The sequence below is a fragment of the Leuciscus leuciscus genome (genome assembly GCF_965113295.1).
Source record: "Leuciscus leuciscus genome assembly, chromosome: 7".
Taxonomy (NCBI): domain Eukaryota; kingdom Metazoa; phylum Chordata; class Actinopteri; order Cypriniformes; family Leuciscidae; genus Leuciscus; species Leuciscus leuciscus.
The window spans coordinates 16,350,571-16,351,107 of NC_138731.1; positions in this window are offsets into that span (position 1 = coordinate 16,350,571).

Sequence of the window (537 nt, forward strand, 5' to 3'; positions counted from 1 at the left end):
TTTACTGTGCGTTACTTGTAGCTTACCGAAGGTCGTGGGTTCGAGTCTCGGTACTGGCAGGATATGGAGGTGGGGGGAATTAATGAACAGAGCTCTCTTCCACTCTCATTGCCCACAACTGAGGTGCCCTTGAGCAAGGCATCTAACCCCCAATTCTTAAAAAAAAGAAAGAAATAAAAATAGCTGCCCACTGCTCCTGGTGTGTGTGTGCACTTGGACGGGTGAAATGCAAACACAAATTCCGAGTATGGGACACCATTGGCTACACGTCACATCACTTTCTTCATGTGGATACTTTTTGAATCTGTTACCTCTTGTTTTCAACTTCTTGCTACTGTTTGTAAGCAAATATGTACACAAAATACATAGAAGATAGTTTTTTGTTGTTGTGAAATTCAACAGTAAAACTGTCAACCGTTACCATCAACCCTGTTGCCTTTCTGATCATAATAAATAAATGAATTGTGAAATATATCAATTAATTCTAAAACATTAAAATTGATAACAATAAAAAATGAAAGATGACACAAATAAAAA